General features: G+C 40.3%; 1 protein-coding gene across 2 annotated transcripts in view; it reads right to left on the bottom strand.

The window, feature by feature from the left end:
* Positions 1-16,925, bottom strand: part of ARHGAP8 (Rho GTPase activating protein 8) — an 81,506-nt gene extending 64,581 nt beyond the window's left edge. Inside the window, exon 1 of one of the 2 annotated variants that reach the window (XM_086757653.1) lies at positions 16,738-16,925. The gene's annotated coding sequence lies outside the window, so the exon portion shown is untranslated. Of the gene's footprint in view, positions 1-16,571; positions 16,661-16,737 lie in introns of those variants that run through there. The other variant, XM_086757660.1, reaches the window with a different exon arrangement.
* Positions 16,926-17,254: the final 329 nt, after the last annotated feature.

The raw sequence follows: 17,254 nt of genomic DNA, 5'->3' as shown, positions 1-17,254 counted from the left end.
AGTGCATAATGTACTCGTAAAAAGTGTGCTCAAAATATCCTCTTCTTCCCATAGGTTATCTGAACTAAATAGTATTTTTCCTCAATGTATTTCCCATACAATGTCTACCAAAACCAGGGTCCATATTAATTATTAGCAGTTGGTTTCAGGTATTTGACATCATTTATTTTCATATTCTTTACTGACCTACCATCCTTTGTTGGCAATGCATTGGTGAAAATCTGCTAGACCATGCATAGCAAGGAGATACCAAGATTGCCAGTGAGAGCACACAGGGCTGCAGTTCTTTGGGTCTCTTATTTCAAGGACTGATTTGGGGCTAGTTCAGCCAATGTCAAAAGCATGCCTTGCTACTCAGGTCTGTCACAACCTAGAATGATTTTCACGACAGAATAAATAAAATCAAGAGGATTACCATATCTGCACAAAGACAACAGATGGATTAGCTTTTTAAAAGGAAACTCTGGCTCAACAGCAGAGCAGCTGTACACCCATGCAAGTAATGCGAGCAGTCCAGTTGACGGCAACTTTCCTTCACTGCTCATCATCTCTTCAGAGTCTTTTCTTCCAACAAGTTCCCCATATCAGATCTCTGCTGCAGCAGGACTAATGCCAAGCCAACTATTCTTGTCCTTCCAGTTTCTGCTTCCTGTTTTGTGCAAAATGCTGTGAGGATGGGCTACTGTTAACTTTAACGTTGACATTGAGATCTGCGTCGCAGTTTCCACAAATTTTCATAACATAGAAAGTCTTACGCTTCACTTGGCGGCATAAAAGGGTTTTGTTTTTTTTAAACCTATAGGTGCCATACTAACACTTTCCAGCTACCCTCTCTCTTCTCTTGCCCTCTGTTCTCTCTTGGATCTCTTTCTGTCAGGCCACTGTTTATACTGTATTTGTAACCTAACCCAGAGCAGAGGTTTACACAAAGGACCCAGACTCCCCTAAACTGCTGTATGTATTTGGTACTGTATTTCCCTTGGGAAAAACAAACAAACAAACAACAAACAAAAAAAACCCCACCACTTTTCCTGCAAGAGCAGGTGTCTCATTGTCTTCCTAGCATCATAATAGTGGGCAATGCACTGCTATCAGTGCACACCGAGATGCTGCAGGGAGGGAGGAGATGTGGTACAGCCCTGCTTGCTGCTGCACCTTCCACCAACACCAAGGGATGAAAGAAGAGGGAGCCTATAACCCACAGCCACACTCTCTGTTACGTCTGACAGCAGCTTGCATCTTTTGGAGAATATATAGGGTCCTAAAGTCAGGCCTAGACTCTGTGATAGAGATATGCAGATGTGTGATGTGAACACCTAACTGTACCCACCATGCTGGCTAGATAAGAAATGAGAAAAAAAAAAAAAAAAAAGAAAAAAAAAAAAGACAGAAGGATGAAATAAAAGGGTTCTCTTGTTTGCTGCAGTGACTTCTTTGGCACTGAGGGCCGTACAGATTCACCCTACAGCTGGACTCCCTTACTCTGCAAGGATGCCAGCTGCGTAACGAGCAGCAAAGCTGCATGGTTGCATCTCTGGTTTTGCACAGAACTGAAATACTCTTTTCAAAATGAAAGTACTGTGAAGCCTCAGAAAGTGAATATTCTAGTGTTACTTCCATATGTCAATATTGATAAGAAGTATTATTGAACTCTGAAATTCAGGAAAATTTAAGTAGCTTTAACTATTACATTTTCTATTTGGGCCCTAATACCAAATTAATTTTACTGCTGTAATAAGTTCCATCGATTTTGGTTCAGTAGAGATAAATATACCCAAATTCCTGGAACTGGCCACATTTATTTGCAATGTCAAAACGTTTTAACCAAACTTTCCATGAAAAATTCCTTTTCAAAGGAAAAAATAATTCAGCAAATTGAAAAAGATAATAAAAAATCTGAAGGATGATGATATACAGGTTGGTAAATTAACATTTACAATTAGAAAATTATTATTTTGGGAAGTTCAATGCAAGTTTAATGAAGGTTATCCAAATATGGATATTTCAATCAACTTTAAATGCATAATCACTATTCTTAATTGCATCTATATAAATTGATTTCCATATCACTCAATATACAAAAATGTCATGCTAAAATTTAATGCAAATTAGAAGTATTCCTGCAACTGTTCAGCATTTACCTTGTGCATAAATTTTAACATGTTTTGGGTTCTCACCCAAACCATGTTAAGCTGACACTTCTGTTCTTTCAGAATTAAGAAAAACAGTACAAAATTTATAACAGTTAAAACTGTCCATCTCCATACAAAATAACGTTGTACTGTAGCATCACTACTCTGTCCCAGAAATAATGTAAGAATTTATGTGGTTTTAAGGTTAAGATAAAAAAATATGATGTTAAAATGGAAGAGTAAAAATAAAAATTAAATGCTTATAGCCTTAAAAATAATCCAAACAGAGACTTTATCCCTTCTATATCACATTAGTTTGGGGGATTTTGAGCCTCTTTTCATATAATGATCAGAGAAGAAGCACACACAAAGGTTAATTCCTGTGATGGATTGAGACACAGCCTTGAAAATCAGAAAGAAAGGAAGACAGTCTCCCTGTCACCAGTCTCTGTGCTCTATCATACCAAGTTACACACTGATCAAACAGCACTGATTGATCTGAATGCAATTTTCTACTAGGCTCATCCATTCAGCGCTTGGAAAACAGGAGAACGGTGTTTACTCAGTGATGGTATGTATTGTCCTAAACTCGGAAAGAAGCTCAAATTCACGCAGCTGGTTTTTTTTCCATATTTACTCCTGGATATACACTAAAGCATTATTTTCAGCTACCCAACCCCCTAAACACCTGAATTGTTTTGCTTCTTTGGAGTTTCAAAGCCACACAGAAACGTGGCTTTGCTCCTCCAAAGCCTGGGCCACTCAGAGCTCATCTGCATTGTAAATTTGAGCCACAAAAAAAAAAAAAAACTCTCCATGGCAGAGCCACCCAGCACAGACTAGCACCATGTAGAAACCCTGACTGGTGTCTCAACTTGCAGAGCAATTACTGTGTACAGCACGGTATGGGTATTTGGCACTTCTGTGGTCCTCACTCCCACAGTGCATGACTTCCCTACAGAGCCTGCACCCCAAATCCTGTTTCCTTACTCCCAGGCATTATTGGTTTTAAGTCTAGGGACTCTGGTTTTGATGCCAATTTTTGCTGGCAACTTGCCTCTGGCTTTTTCTGCTTACACTTTTAGTACTCCCACTTCAAGCTGGGATGGGATAATCCTGGCTTTTGTTCAGCCAAATACCAACTTCCTGGTAAATCTGATCCTCACTAGCGATGTGAAGAAGGAGGAGGAGTCAGTGATCGGCTACTCGCTGTTCTCTCTATGACTGTGTTTTTAGCTATACTTCTTTGTGCCCATTCAAGTGGCTTTTTATTCCTCCTTTGATGTTACTCCTCTCATTCTGTTTTCCTGTCTTCCCATCCACCAAGTTCTTCCTTTTTCCTTCTGTCTGGCCTTCCCCTTTGTTCATCTCTTTGTTTCCCCCTCAACCACAACTCTTGTTTTCCACCTTCTCCCAGTTCCTTCACCTTGGCTTAGTTCCTCTGTGCATAATTTTCCACCTGCAACCACCACCAAATCTGCTGTTTAACACAGTCCTCTGCTTTGCTGATATTGAAGTTCTCCTGCCTGAAGTTCTCTCTCTTCTCATCTATCCCACTCTGGCCACTACCAGATTTCAATCTCTCAGGTTGCACATGAATAAATGAACCTCCAGGCTTGCAGTCCCTCCAGGAACAAAGGGAATGAAAAGTCCATAACTGAAGCAAAGGTGTTTTTAGTCCACTACATTTCTTATGGCTGTTCTGATATTTCTTAGAATAGAATTCTGTCTGAAACTTACAGGCAGATCTTCTTTTATTTGTACAAATTCCTAAATTATTAAGGCTTAAGTATTCATCCTGCTATACCTTTTCTGCTTAAACTGTTAATGATAAAACCTGTCTGAATGAGTAAATGTATTTGTTTGTATTCCCTTCGTACTTACAATCATACCAGCAACGAGAACTGTAATTTTCTAAGCAACAGTTTTCACTTGTGATAGAGTGTCTCGTGAAACTTGATGGTTCAATAACCTGGTACACAAGTAATTTTCATCACAGAGTTACCAGCATGAATTCAGTGTGAATACAAAGCAAACTCTAGGTTCACCACATGGATGCACAGCAGCAAAGACAGGAGAGATCAGTAACTTAACAGAAAGATGATAAATGTAATTTTAAAGCATTCTCTTAGCTTCTGTTGGTTCGAACCTTGTTAGAACAAAAATTTATTAACGTTGAAGGGAGGGGAGCAGGTGCCTACATGCTATATTGTACTTGTTCTGATGATAAATCAGACTTCAGTTTCTGATGCCATCAAATGGGTAATTTTTAATGAGCATTGCATTCATTTAAAGCAAACATCCACTGTATATAAAATAGATAAAGCAACATTTGCTACACTGTGCAAGAAAGGGAATTCTCAGCAGGGAGGATGGTAAGCACTGTGTAGCACACTCCTGAAATAAGAAGTTTAGATTTTGTTGGACAGAATTATTTTTCCTCTCAGAGAGAACTTTGGGAGAGAACAATGTATTCATTATGTTGGGGTTTTTTTTGGTTGTGGGTTTTTTTTTTTTTCTTTTAAACATACACAAGTTTGTATATAAGAAAATTTAGAACATAATTATCTAAAATAGTACAGATGCTGGAGTAGGAAAGAGATATGAAAGTACATGGTTACTGCTTCAGTGAAGCGCAATCACACCCTTCCTGTGACAGGGGCTGTGTTGTGGTTTGGGATATCCTTTACAGGCTGTCCTGGGCCACGAACAACCCCTGTGGGATGCATAAACCCAACTCTGTCCACTCCTGTCTCTCCTCTGAGAGCTGATTCTGGCCTGCAGGCTGCCATGCAGACCTCACTCACCTAAGAAAACATTTTCCCACAGTTACGAACTATGTCCAGTCTCAAAGTATATTGCAACTTGCCTGCCTCTATAATGCTTGTGATCACCTCTGCTGCAGGACTGGAGCAGGCAGGTAAACAGAGCAGGTTATACTTGGAACCTACAAGTTCTACTAGACTGCCCATCACTAGTTTTGCCTCCTTCACTGAGAAAGGATGCGTTATCATTCACTGACCATGCAATATGTAAGCACAGTCTCTTCCCCCCACCCTGCCATACCTTCTCTGCTGTAAGAAGTCAAAAATGTATTTATGGGAAGAATTAAGCCTGTCAAAGGGACATAAAAATTGTTTCCCTACTGTGCAGAAATATCTGTGTGTATCAGCCATTCCCAGTTCTGAAAGCACTAAAGTAAAGGGATTATTTTTACCCATTAACTAGCAAAGACGTTTTGGAAATACTCTTTTGTTGTTTGAAACAGTGCAGCTATTTTCTTATCACATCCACTCATTCATCTGGCAAAGTGCAAGCACATGGGAAAAAAAAGTGCCTAATGTATAACCAATTAACAGAAAGCCATGTATGTTTGCTGTATCATTAGAGCAAAATTATCCGAACATGGATAAGTGGCTGCAATACGACACACTACACCACCATTTTTTGATTCAGCGTAAATGTTTATTGAGTAAACAACGATTACTATAATGTAATCATAATAAACATTAATGATCAGTCATCTATGGAACTTGCTCTCTAAATTAATATACTGTAATACACACTAATGTGGCAGAATTATGTTGGGTTGAACTCATGTTTAACTAGCGCTCCCATCTCAAGGGATTACACATGTTCAATTGCAGACAAGTATATTTTTAAGACTGTGGTTTTTAATTAAATTAATCTGACAAGTTACTGGACAAAGGGTTGGTGTATTATGATAAAAAGAGGGGGTTTAATTGCATAATTATTCACTGGGGATTCCTCTAGCTGGAATAAATTAGAGCTTTTAAAATAAATTAATATTCTTCTTATATTTATGCAACACAGGCCAATGTTTCCAGTTCTCATCAAGATGTAGCAATACCCACTCTTACCATCACCCCTCCCACCTCCAAGCTGCACCAAAATGAAACCAGTACTGTAAAGCACAGGAGAGTTCCAAAAGCCAATTTATATGGTGAACATGTAGCCCATGTTTAGTTATAAATCTCAATTCAAAACAACGTTAAATGATAGTAACAGCACCTATTGTTCCACTGTTTCTCCACTTGCACTGCATTGTTTCTTAATCAGCGCACTGAAGACCCAGTTAGTTGCTGGTTTGCCCAAAACAATTATTTCTCCATTAATTCACAAGTATTAAGATTAAATGTTTTCCACCTGGGCAATTAATAAGTAATCACAACTCACTGTGCAAGGCAGGACGTTTAGTACCGTAAAGCCTGGTAGTGTTTCACTACAAGAGCTCAATGCACAACGTCCATGAAGCTGCCACAGTACTCCAGTAAGTGTTTCAGACGAGAACGCAAATCATCGATTCGCTTGTCTCAAGGAGCTCAGGAGGGCCCAAAACAGTTCACATGTTCAATACTATAAATATAATCGAGCAGCAAAACAGCCACTTCAAATCTAACCTTGAAGCCAACTTCCTTCCATAATGAGTCCACCTCAAATTTCCCCTCAGCACATCCCATCCTCAGAATCTTAATTTTTAAAATCACATCCCACGCTAGATTTTTATAGATACTTTGGAGTTACAACCGAATAAAGATGGAAAAATAATTTTACATTTCAAAAGCTTCATCTGTTTTCTTGATGTTAGAATTGTAAAGACTATGTTAAAATGTTTCTTGCTCATCTTGCCATCAAAACTAAAACTCACTAGCAACTCACACACACTTTATTTTGCTGGCTTTTGTGAGCAAAATTTTATGCTAGATAATGTGTGTGGAACAGCACAAAGAATTCTTGTATGTGCAAAACTCCAGAATAAAATAATAAATTTGGCAGACAAGACTACGGAGTAACAGGAATTAAAAGGGGAGAAAAAGAAAAGAAAAAAAAAAAAAAAGGGAGGAAAAGGCAGATCTTTCTATATTAAATTGTAAAGGCTGGAAAAAACCCTACCTAATCCTAAAGTTAGACTTGAAGTTTGAAATATGGCTAAAAGGCTTCCTTTCCTGTGTTGACTACGTCCACATCTTTTAGAGGTGTAATTCTCCTACCTGGTATGGCATACATAACACCAGCTCAAAAAAGACTAGCTAAAATCTGCATGAGAAGTGTCTTGTGTGTCACGGTTCAATGATATATTAAGTGTGACTTCCAAGTTTCCAGTACCGGATCAAAAAAACTGAGGTCACATGAAAGACAGACATGACACAGCAAAATCGAACTCTATGAATTCAAATTTTTTCAAGCAATTTTGGCAAGTTAATGTTTTTATCTGAAAGATTTATGTGCCATCAAGTATGCCCTGCCATCCTGAAGCTTACATCAACACGGATTTATGCTTTTGTGCTGCCTTGATGTGTTTTGACTAAAATGACAGAAATGTGATTGTGCATCATTGCACGATCTGGATCAAATTTTTCTTGCTAGCTGATCTGCTTGCACGTGCTTTTGGCAATAATGATTGTGGATGTTGCCCCATTATAAAGGCTTCTACCCTGAAGACTTCATCACCTCATCCAAAGACATTTGTCTATGCTCATGCACGTTACAGAGCAGTCCTCACGTAAAAGACTGTAGAAGAAGAAATGAAGCCGTAGCAGCAGCAAGGTGGCTGAAACAATGACTTAGCGTTATTAACTGCATTCTGGTTTCAGACCTTTTCCATACTTTAACAAAAGCCAACTTCAAAAGAAATCTTGCCAATTCCCTACTGCCATGTAGAATTACTTGCTGTCATTGTACCTGGTTTATTACCTTTCTCACTTTCACTGCACCCCCAAACAGGCATAAATTATAATCTTAGGAAAGAATCAAAATTTCTAACATCTGGAAAACAATAAATCCTATTTCTCATGTAAGAAATCTAACACTGGGAACATATTGCAGGAGTGACACACATTAGCCCATTAATCTCCACGAAACACTTCTAGAAGGCTCTTCAGAGATACTTAACAACACTGGTAACCAGATCTTTTTGAACTTTCAAACATACATATGCTAATTGCCACACAAATCTAAAGATATGAGTGCACCCGTTGTATACACACTTACTTAAACCTATGCTAACATTTAACAAGACCACATTGTTTATTCATTATTCTTCTCTGTCAGCACATCAAAAAATGGAAAACACACAGGAATTTTATATTACTTACATGTTGAGGTAGTCTTTGGTGTTGCTGCAGTCTACAGTGTCTATAGTCTACAGGCTAAAGTACAACAGAAGTGACACAAAGGTCTGAATTTAAGCAAGGCACAGAGAAAAACAGTGGTTTTTATTAAGTCAAAGAATTAGCAGGGTTAAAAAACAACTGGTAGGTTTTCAGGCACTCAAGCCCTTCAGGTGACCTGAAAGAGAAGCTTGTGCACCCAGCAACTTATCATGATATTATGCACCTTCCACCAACACTCCTTTTGATAAGTTTAATAAATATTTAATAAGCAGTATATAAACATAAGAGTGCAGAGTTTGAGAAAAAAAACAAGGGGACAAGGCCACCGAAAGTCAGCTGTGGAAAACAGCAAGGCCATATAGCAGAGGAGAACAAAATACAAATTACTCATTAATGCAATGATCAGAAGTAAATAAGGTTGTCAGGTGTGGCTCTTCTCCTCTAACTGCCATAATTTGAAATTTAACCTTTTAAATAAATCCCTAGTTTTTCTTGAACAACATTTACACCCTTTACAAGGATGTGGGCACACTGCTTACCTCACCAGAAACGCTAAGCAATATACTTGCTTTCAATGTGATCAGCAAGAAAAACATTATTTCTTTAGACTGATTAATGTATGTGCTGTCTTTGTCTCAACTGCTGGCCATCATCAATAAATGCTATGTGAAACTGCCAGAGTAAGTATTACTGAGCCAGCTTTACTTCTTTTTTTTTTTCCCCCCAGAAGCAACTTAGATGCCAAACCCTGGAAAGACTTCAGGAGCAGGATGAAGCAGCCTTCAGTTCTCTTAGAGTGTCAACTAACACCCACATACAAAAAAAAACAAAACAAAAAACAAACAACAAAACTCAACACAAAACAAAAAAAAAATAATGCTGTACATGCTTACCAGATCAGTTTTCAGGCACAGTGACACACTCAAACAAACTTTGAGGATCCCATCAGTGCAATGAAGTACCTCACAGCATATTCTTCCTCCTTCCACACATGGTTTTTATCCTTTTCTTCCCTTTTCTTTATATATTAAGAACACCTGTAAGTCACTTGCCCTGTCTCAGTGTAAAAAGGATATACAGCCCTATTAGGCCCAGAGTGAGGAACGCATTCAGGACAGCCATAGTGCACCACCTCACATATACGTTCAACTGAAGTCCAGCTAAAATGAATTACGTGTTCAACATTTTCATAAATCAACGCCTCAAAGAAGCATTAGCTGCTTGATTAATCAGGAAGTAGTTATGCTACTCATCAACTTATCAGATCTTGCCACTCTTAGCTCACGTTGAAATATATTTTGCTTCAAAGTACTTTCACAGGTACCAGGATGACAATGAAATTTGATTTCACTCCCCCCCAACCACAGCCGCTAGAACCAAAACCTTCTATTTGTCCCCCATCCTGCACTTGGTAAATACTTAGTGAAAACAAACAGGACTCCTCGAGGAGAAGCGTACTTACTATTCAGTGTCAGTAATGGTATTGCAGCAGAGCTCTTTATGAGCTTCTGTTGAAAAGTGCCGCTTGGGAGCAAAGTACTATCGCTTTTTCATACAGTCTTTGGACTTCTAACTATTCCTCTCTTTTTTCATAGCCTAAAGAACCCTAACTAAATCTTTCTTAAACATTAATGTAAATTTTTCTCATCATCTGACTTTAAAATCCTCAAAAGAAAAAGCTTTAAGTTATCCCAAGGGCAGATAAGGATCATTTGGCTCTAGAGCCAATTCATTCACACATCCTGCCTGCTGGGAAAGAAAGACGAGAGAGGAAATAAAAAAGAATCCAAAAGGTGAATTTAAAATAAACCCATTTAGGGCTCATAATTGGGCCCTACTAGGTTTATGGCTGGAACAAGAAGTTATTTTAATGATACAAAGGCATGTCACAATTAAAAAGACATTTCTATCAAAAAAAAAATTTTACCTACTGTTGGTACAATTAAGAGCAAAGATAACTACAAGAAATTAAGGATAATATTTTTTTTTCTCCAGATTATAATTTCTTTCTCTTAGTTGGAACTTTTAATGATTCCTAGTTGGTACCATTCCATAATTTGATATCCTCACAGGCTTTTCAGTAAACAACCAGTTTCTTTGCATAGGTCTTTTCCAGTAGGGAGAGAAGCAGGGTTGTCAGAGGAAATAAGCAATGAAATATGCAAAGCTAATTACAATTAATTACTTAAAAATTACTAGTTTCAGGTTCGTATCAGTGTCGTTCTTCTTTCTATTTTAACTGCAGCAAATCATTACATATTTATACATGGGATGTCATCAGGTTACAGTACACAATCAATGAGGCTACCACATCCAGAACTAAACTTAAGACTCAAAAAAGACCAGCAAAATCTCTACTGAGGGTTACCATGAGGGCATGCAAATGCCTGAGAACGCTGTAAGGAGTTAAAGTTTTAGTTTAATTTGTTTTGTTTTATTTTAAAGTGTCTATTGGCAGAAACTTGGTATATGTTGTAACTTGTTACATGTTATCTTCATTGTGCTATGCTGTCACCGTATATCACTATGTCAAAGAACATCACTGTATGTCACAGAACAACTAATTCCTAGTGAGTGTTCTTCTTGAAGCTCTCATGTTCAGCTTTATCATCCTACAGCATCATGCCAAAGACAGTATATTCCCTGATGGCTGTGTGAGCCACAGAGAAGAAGCCACAGTCTTCAGCAGACTTAATTTCAAAGTCAGAAAATCCCAGTGAAATACAAGCACTGCACAGCACACAATGTCAGTTATAGTCTTTGCTAAGAATTTACAGTTAAATATTCCCAGAATACATTAATGTAAAAAAGTATAAAAAATATCTTCAGAATGAACAAACCAAAAGAAAAAGCCTTTAGGCAGACATCACTGAAAGGCAATGAAGTGACACTGCTGGATTTTCTTTACTATGGCGAGGATTGGTATCATAGCCTTGTTGGTATCATCTGAAACTTCCAAGTCTAAGACCCTGTTTTCAGTTCTTCACAACTTTATTTGCAGGCTGATATTTGCCAACCTCAAAAGAAGCAGGGTTACTGAGAAGGCTAAGTGAAAGAAATAGGATTGGAACAAGATAAGAGAGAACAGACAAGATAAGAGACAAGTTGAATAAGTCCCAACTGGGCATAATAAGCAGAAAACCTGTGCCCAACCATGTAGCTTGAAATGAAACCCAAGATTGTTCTGTCTCACCATTATTTTTTTCCTATCAGCACATCAGCTGTTACATCCTCTTACATTGCTTGGCTCAGAAATAGCAACTTACAATTGCTATCAGTTATTTCATCACATCAAGAGGCAGAAGTCCATAGAGCTAATCTTGAGATTCAGCCTTGATGATCTACACTGGTGTCAACATGATATCCCACAAAAGAATTACTATGTTTTTTAAAATTAAAAGTTTACATATGGATACAAAGCCACAAAGTTTGTGAGGAGAATATCAATGCGCTACCCAATCCTAGCACGCAAACCTTCAGGAATGCCAGAGATTAGTTTGCCTCAACAATGTGATTTTTAGTTCCTATGCATGTGTGCAAAGACATATTTTTAATTACAGGCTCAGAACAGTATTTTTTCTTTCCATGCAACTCCTTCTTCTGCTTCTGAACAGGAGAATGTGACCTGAAGAAAAAAACATTCATTTCTACGGAGAAGATCATTGTCTTTCCTTCTTGTGAAGTAATGCAGTGGATGTAGTCATAAAGACAAGGCTTGCACACAGGGAAGAGGAGAAGGGATGGTCTCAGAGCCAATATGAATGACCTAGAATCCATTTTTGCCTCTGTCAACACTTTCCAATTAGACACTTTGTAAGCCATTAAACAAAACTTTTCTCTTAGATGATTTGAAGACTACCTATGAGTTTGCCAAGAGACAACATGTGAGCAATGAACAGAGCAGCTTCCTCAGGAGAGTCGATTCTAGCTTGCTCCCCTCGACTGACAGATCTGCCATGCTCCCCGAACAGTGAAAATAGAAATATAATCCTTACTTTTGGAACAGTTTAAAAGAACAAAATAATAGCTTAAAGGAATATCTATAGAAATTTGGTTTTTCCCAAAACCATTTTTTAGAGTGAGAGATAGATGCTTTGCTCTTCAAAGAGCTAAGAATATAGAGACTAGCCTGACAAAGAATTGGCTTGAGAATAAAAGAAAACCGAGCACAGCCACCAGTCTACAGAAAAACCCAAGTAACAGCTGGAATTCAGTGCTGAGTGCCTGGCATTGGACACGTAGTCCTTGATTCTCAGAGGCACCTGCAGTCGCAGATGTAGTAGATGGCAGCACTCACAGGATTCAAAATTTCTTACAAATGCATGGTTTGACCCATCGTATCTCATATTTGCATCATTAGAGGATTGTTATTTCTTACATGTTCGTCAGCTCATCCTACTTATTCCCCATCTGCAGTCACTGTCTGCATAAGCCATGAAAATTATTGTCATCATAGATCAAGGATTATGTCTCCAAAAGACAGAGTACGCAGGAGGAGGAGAAAAACTCTCAAAGAATATGGATTGCATCAATATCATATAACATGAATTCAGTAATAAAGAATGAAAGATTCAGTAAGTATGAACAAAATAAGACTTCCAGTAGAAGCAGAGAAGACATAATCATTTCTTCTTTATTTTTTTTCTTTCTTCAAATGTTGTTGTTGCTTAAACCAGATTTTATAAGTCAATGATTATATTTAGTTCTCTTTCTAAAATGCCTTACACTGTATAACAAAAGAGCTTATTTTAGTTAGGGTCAGGGAAAATTTGATGGTTCAACTAAGCCACTCTTTAGTATACTGATAATACTAACTGCCAGTCTCTCATTTGATGCAAAGAAAGCTTTTTTTTTTTATAACTGTCTCCCTGAAAAGGCACTGAGTTGTCAGTTTTTAAGCTATCAGGCTTGAGTAGTGTATACCTGTGACATAATTTGTGCTTTATTCTAGTAATATCCAGCAGTGTTGCTACAATAAAGGTATTTTGGCAATACTTTTACAATTACTCTGCACTAAGACACACAACGTCTTAGACATTGCTGATTCAAACTTAGCTGTCATCAGCACTTTCACCCACATATTCTAAAGGTTTTTTTTCTTGTTTGGGTTTGTTTTGGTTTTTTTTTGGGGGGGGGGGGGAGCAGGGGTATCAATTAAAACCAGTAAGATTTTACATTTTCCAAATTTCAAAATTTTTTTTCTGGATTTATTTTGTCATGAAGATTTTTATACTGTCTGCATAGCCTGTTTTGTATTGAAAAAATAAGTGGTTTTTTAATATATATAATAGAAATCCTAATCAGACCTCTTCACTCCTGGATATGAAATAGCTGCTTCTTTTCTGCAGCTCAGCTGGGCCAATAAAGCAGAGGATGTGCAGCAAAGTTGCCAGACACAAATGTAATTTCTTTTTTCTTCAGAAGCAAAGAAGGTCAACCTGTGTGACTGCAGCCTCACGTAACTCACAAGCAGGTTCCCACAGTCAGTCTGAATCACTTGCCTGGCAGTGGGTTATTAGGATGGTGTGGAGGCTGGCAAGAAATCTGAAACCCCAGCTGTGGACGCTGGGTGAGGAGTCATTCCCAGGTGGCCTTGGCTGTGCCAGCCATTCCTGAGCAGCAGCCTGCCTAGGTCCCCTAATTTCCAGCTCTCAGAGCTGCATCCTACATCGCTCGCCACAGCAATATCTTGGACTGTGGTCTGCAGGGTGACAATCTTTATCCTAGAGTTACAATGTTCTGTTAAGTTTCATTTAAAAAAAAAAAAATTGAAACATTAATAATTTTAAAAATGGGAGTCAGTTTCAAAAACACGACACCTATTAAACAACGACTGTTCTGTTGTATCTGACATTCAAGATTAAACCAACCCAGTCAGCACAGCATAAACACTTACAGCTCTACTATGCACAAACCCTTTACACCAAAGACTGTTTTGATGCTGAACAATTTATCTAAAAAACCCAAACTATTAAATTTTAAAATTATAAAAAACAATACCCACATAAGCATATAGAATAGTTACTTATCTCAGCCGCACAATGACTTCATGGCTCTATCCATATTCTTAAAAAACAGCTTAAGAGTTAATAGGGGAGTACAAAAAAATACTGTTTACACACTTCCACAGTGGTACTATTATTAAACATTTATTCCATCCAAGAACTTTAAAAATACAGTTTACATCTCCCCACGTTTATTTACTTTTTGAATTCCTGCTCTAACAATAAAGAAAACCACACAAGGAATTCAGTTTCATTTCACTTCTTAAAGTTAGTTCCACCTAGCACTACTGCGTATTTTTGTGTGAAGACACTAGAATAAGTGACTTGTGTAAAAGCAGCTTTAAAAAATAACCATTTATTTGCTTACAGAAACATCACTGCCTGACTCGGATATATTCAGAGACCTCTCAGCAACCTGCTAGATTTCAGGCTAAAATGGCACGCTCTTTTAGGCAGCATACTGAAGGTCTGTAACACATCAGTGGCAAAAATCACACTTACGTGCTAAAACACCTCCCAAAAGGAGGGGTCACTCCTCCCTGGAAGAGGCTTTGGTGTTGGAAGCAAGGCTTCTGCCTTGAATGATCCAGACTACTGCTCCATGAGGAGCTTCCCCCCTGCATCCAGCCACATAGGCTGGATTCGTGGAAGTGAAAGACAGTTCAGTGATCATTCGGCTCAAGGACCAAGTAAAAGGACAACAGCACATATGTGCTGAAGTGGAAGAAAAAAGAAAAAGCCAAAACCCCGGCAAGGTCATCAATACAACATACAGCCAAAGGACAGGAAACTCCTGGCTGTGCACTTAGTTATCCCTGAGGGAAGGGAAAAGGCATCTAACCAGGAATGGGCCTTTCTCTTAGATTTCAGGCGAGCTGCTTACCTGCTGTGCAAGTGTGGGATGAGAGGCTTAGCCTCTTTTGTCTACCCTAAAGGGTTTCAGCCTTTTGGTGGACGACTTCTACCAGGGTGCATTTGGAAGGGGGGCTGGATGGGAGGAATTGCAGGAATGCTAATGGCAGCAAACAAGAGGAACCGGTTCCAGTCTGTACTCCCAGCCTACCACAGCCTCCCCAGGAGTTAAATTGGCCTTAGCCAAACCTTGTGCCACCTTCTGCCTGGAAAACTTACTACAAAACAACAAGGTCATCGCTCAGACACGTGGAAAGTTTGGAATGAAAGTTTCATATACAACCTGAATTCAGCCCTTTGTGCACGTGCACATGGGTACAGATTTTAACTACCTGCCAAAAATATGATGCAACACACACAGAAAGAGTGCTGAAAAGTGAACAAATAATAGATATAACAGGGATGACCAGGAATTCATTTTCAAAGGACTAGTAACAAAGACGACGAAAGAAAACCCTAAAAACACACCATATGAATATATAGCCAGAGATGGGGGTTGGACTAGATGACCTTTGAAGGTCCCTTCCAACCCTAACCATTCTATGATTCTCTGTTCTTTGAGAGATGTTTTATGGCTTATATAGTGTTGAATCTCAATCACATAACGTTTACTGTAACCTTTACCTCATTTTCTGTGTTTCTCCTGAGGTTTTTATACTGATGCGAACTCCAGTTCCGCAATAGGACTCGCATGCAGAAACTGCTTGTCCTATGAAGGTCTCCCCTTAAGCCAGTGGAGATAGCCCCAAGAGCGCAAATTCACCTACCTACCATCAAACCTGGCAAACTATTTCACATATTCTTAATGTACAGAATCCCAAGCGGTCGAGTCACATCCTTGCGCAAACAGCCACAAGACTCAGTTCTCAGGCTGAGGTGTAAGCACCAGTGCAAAGCAACTGCCTCATATCATACCTATCGCAGTATAAACCCGTGTCGCGTTACGACCTTTGAATCATATTATTGTGGGAAACAGCAAACATGAAAGCGTCTCGCAGAAAGGGCACACCGAAACCCTGCCCGACCCTGGCCCACCCGAGGACCCTCTGTGGGGTGAGCCTAGAACAGCCACTACCCCATAGAGCAAAATGGAGGGGGAGGGAACCCAGACCACTCAATCGGTTGCTTTGTTTTTCGGTAGGGCACCTTTCACCCAAAGGGCAGCACAACAGGTTGCTATAAGAGAAGCACACAGAGCGCTTGGTTTGACATACACCCCTATACACACACACACACATATATATATATATGTATCTCTGCATACATTGCCCCGAAGAGCTCTCGGGAAGAGCCCCCGGGGGTCCCGCCTGTCGCCCCGGGCCTGAGCCCAGGCCGCGCTGCCCCGCCGCCCCCGAAAACCCTCCCGGCTGCGAGTTTTTCTCATTCACCTCTTCCCCCGGGAAGCCCCGGCCGCTTTTACCTTCCCTCACCGCCAGGGAACCGGTTGCTGCAGCCCCGGGGGTAACCGCCGCGGGAGGGGAGCGGACCCCCGGGAACAGACGACCCTGGAGCCCCTTCGCGCTCCCCGGGCCGGGCCGGCCTGGCCTCACATACCTGGTGGGGGCTCGCAGGCACCGCAGGTGCCTTCTACCGGCCGAGACGAGGCTGTCGGCGGCAGCACCGCCCCGGGGCCGGCCTCACCTGCGGGCGGGCGGAGGAGGGGCGAGGCCGCGGACAGGGGCCACGGCGGGTGGCTCCGGCCCCTGGGAGGCAGCGGGGCGCGGGGGCCGCCGTTGGGCCGCGCTGGGGCCGCCTTCGGCTGAGGCCCGTGATAAAGAAAATGCCGGCGGGTGTGGGAGACACAGCACGGCCCCGGGCCGGCCCTCGCCTTTCGGTTTCGTTTCCCGCCGGTGGTTTGCGGCAGGAGAAAGTGAGAGCCGGCCGGGGGGTGCGGGGCTGGGGCGGCCCTGCCCGGGCCCACGGACCCCTGCCCACCCCGCAGGCCTGCTGGGTGTCCGAAGTGGGGACACAACACCAGATGCAAAAGCACGGTGTGGAAATTAATCCCTTTTTACTGCCTCTTTGCTGTTTAGGGGGGAAAAAATAAATCAGTTATCGAGTTTTCGGCATC

Source organism: Chlamydotis macqueenii, chromosome 1 (assembly GCF_036417535.1).
Source record: "Chlamydotis macqueenii isolate bChlMac1 chromosome 1, bChlMac1.mat, whole genome shotgun sequence".
In the NCBI taxonomy this organism is placed as follows: Eukaryota; Metazoa; Chordata; class Aves; order Otidiformes; family Otididae; genus Chlamydotis; species Chlamydotis macqueenii.
This window is presented reverse-complemented; position numbering and strand designations above follow the sequence as displayed.